Source organism: Taudactylus pleione, unplaced genomic scaffold (genome assembly GCF_031769625.1).
Source record: "Taudactylus pleione unplaced genomic scaffold, aTauple2 ptg000016l, whole genome shotgun sequence".
In the NCBI taxonomy this organism is placed as follows: Eukaryota; Metazoa; Chordata; class Amphibia; order Anura; family Myobatrachidae; genus Taudactylus; species Taudactylus pleione.
The window spans coordinates 23,364,384-23,367,545 of record NW_028284418.1 but is presented as its reverse complement, the minus strand read 5'-3'; the positions used below and the strand labels follow the sequence as shown (position 1 = coordinate 23,367,545).

The window sequence follows — 3,162 nt, the reverse complement described above, 5'->3', positions numbered from 1 at the left end:
TGCATTGACTTTCTGCATCAGCGAAAAGTATTTGGAATTGAATACGGGGATAAGTTTCCGCCTGTCGAAATGTCATCACCTGCAATACTTTTTCGCCAATTCTGACTTTTCACGGCTAATTGAGTACGGAAACCAAAAAATTCACACTGTTTCTCTCTTTGCAGGTTGGAAATTGTTTGGTGTCGTTTTGTGCCAAATGTCAATCACAGGAATGAAGTATTCGAAACATGATAATTAGCTTTAAAAATCCAATGCAGATAACATTTATTCTTTTTACAGAAAATTTAAATGTTTCTCATAAAAAGACACTTTTAGCTTTAAAATGTTAACATTACAAATGAAAACAATATTGCATATATTTCAAAATTATAACATGTTGACTAATGTTTTTAATAAACACACTTAAAGCAACAGCAGCTTCTCGAAAACAAAGCAGACAACAGCAAGATCCGGACTCAGAGGAGGCAGGTAAGTTTTCTTTTACAGTATGTTGTTGGTAATTTTGTTTGCCCATTTTATCAATTTACAATGCACTATGCTTTGTAGGTGCATCACACCTTCCACCCAAGAAAAGGCATCTCGACCTTTGGCCATGGACACTCAGACAACACCACCACCAGTTGAAGCAACAATATTGGACTCTCAAACAACTGCATCTGGTAATTGTCCCCCATATGGATGGTGAGTTTGTGATTCTTTGATCTTCATAACCCTTAACAAGAAGAAGATGTTAATTGTTAGTTATTTTCAAAATTAGCATGCACATTTTAAATTCAAGTATTTTGTTTAATCAATTTGCACATTTTCCTGTGTATAAGTTAATGTAATGAAATTTATTTTTAATTTGTATCCAATATGGATATGTCCTTATCAATGTTGGGGAAATATGTTTTAGTTTAGTGTTCTCACTATTTTAACATGTGTTCAGTATATTTGCTGTTTTGGGCAATAAATTTGACTGTTTTTAGTGTCAATATAACTAGGGTTTCTTTTGTGTTCACAATTTTGTGTTTTTATAATTTAACTTTAGTAACATTGAACCTCATTTGATTGGTATTTGATCATAATCTGATGTTGTACATTGAATCTGTTTTGAAATTGTGTTTGTAACTCTTTTACACACAAACTTTTTCAAATTTGGTCTGGACAAACATAGTGAATGAATTTAATCAACTCACTTAACACTTGCCCATTTTTCACACACATACTCAGTTTTTAACTATGTGTGGTGTCCTAATAATTGACGTCCCTTTATTTTCAAAATGTATTTATTTTTTTTTTCTTTTATTTAGTAAATATCTTTTAAAAGTGGCCATCAAATATTGTTTGTGAATGTGAGAACACAGTGTTTTAGGCCCAAAAAGTAATGTAATTTAACTAAATGCAAACATACACATGTATGTTAATCAATGTAACAACCTGTTTAGTTATTTGACTACCTAAAATGTGCAACTACCTGCTGCATGCACTTGCATGTAATTTTAAATCTCGGCTAGACTTATTGAGGCCTGTTCTGTTGTACTTTAAAAAAAAAAAAAAAAAAAACTTTTGTGTTTTTAAAGTCTGTATTTGTTTTATGGTGAAAATGCGATTTGGCCCAAAAAGTATCATGTGTGCTTGGTTAAACTCTACTTTTTTTTGTTTGTCGTCGAAAAATTGAGTACATCATGACTGTACACCATTTAAATGAAAAAAAAAAAAAAAAAACTTACACAGTACTCTCTTGCAGATTCCACAAGCATTCTGTTTGGGAGACAAAAGCCTACAAGAAGAAGGAAAAGAAGAAGGTAAACTTATAACCCTCACTGCTCCACGGGAGGTTTCTGTCCTCCCTGAGCTCGCCCTAGGACACCTGCATTACGGTTTGACAGGTGTACCGCCCCAGTCAAACTCCCCACCTGCGACTGTCCCCAGAGGTGGGGAGTTTGACACATGCCAAACACACCCTTCGGACCATCTTCTTCACCACTCGACAGCTAGTCCACCGCCTCCCCAGCCACATGATAACTACTGGTTCAAAATGGCTGCATTACAGCAGAAACAAATTGACTTACTTACAACACATGTGAGTCAAAACACCACTATCAACAAAATTTGACACAGGCATAATAAAAATAAGCAAAGTCTCAGGCTTGAGATCACCCAGCAAGCCAATACTATGGAGATATACGTGAATCCATTTTACGTTTGGAGCAAGCAAATATTCGCAAACATGAAACTAAAAATAGATTTAATGAGCAATTGATACGAGCAATAGAGAGCTCACTGGGAATTTACTGCAATGCTACAAAATATAGGAAGCCAAATTGTAAATAGTTTACCTGAGGTAGCACCCAGCATCACTTAAAGCACAACCTCACACACTGCCACACTGGTAAACACATCACCATGATGAACCCTCCGTACCAGAGGTGGTACCCAAACTGGCTATGGAGGCAGGGGTACATCTAGATAGGTTCTGTAAATCACAAAAAAAAATGTGTTTACATCTTCAACACTTTCTTTTCACTTTATTTTTCAAAAATTAAAAACAAAAATTTAGGAATGAATGACATGTACATATGCAAATGTGGCTAAGAATTTTTGGAACTGCCACAAATTCCATTGACTTTGGGATTGTTTTACATGAATATACATATTTTTTAGTTTGACAATTGGGTTACATGTGCATTTAAGAATAAGTTGTATTTTAGTTTGTTTCTTCTATGTTTCCCACTATGGGATGTTGGGGAGTGTGCTCAAATTACCTACTTTGTTTAAATTAGGTTTGTCTATCGCTGCAATGTAACAACCAGAGCTGACAATAGCCAATTTGGTGCCCCAGGCAAAATTTTGACTGGTGCCTCCTAGCATATAATCCCACCACCAATTTTATTGTTTATAAGCGGGTGCAAAAGTTAACACATCAATTGAACGACCAATATATCGGCTGCCCGTAGGCCACTGTGTATCAGTGATATGTTAACAGACATATTGCGTGGGCTCTGAAATATTGTCAGTAGCCATGGTACAGCGGAGTGTGTTATTGAAGCTATCTGGAGCAATATATATATATATATATATATATATATATATACACACACACACACACACACACACACACATACACACATACAGATTACACTGTCAGACGCTGCACTGACAAAAAAAACACTCTTTACC

General features: G+C 35.3%; 1 long non-coding RNA gene across 1 annotated transcript; it reads right to left on the bottom strand.

The window, feature by feature from the left end:
- Positions 1-403: 403 nt before the first annotated feature.
- On the bottom strand, positions 404-2,808 carry LOC148541868 (uncharacterized). Its single transcript, XR_015878471.1, has 3 exons — positions 2,322-2,808; positions 1,713-1,762; positions 404-712 (listed from the first exon to the last, which is right to left on the bottom strand). It is a non-coding gene; the product is annotated as an uncharacterized LOC148541868 (long non-coding RNA).
- Positions 2,809-3,162: the final 354 nt, after the last annotated feature.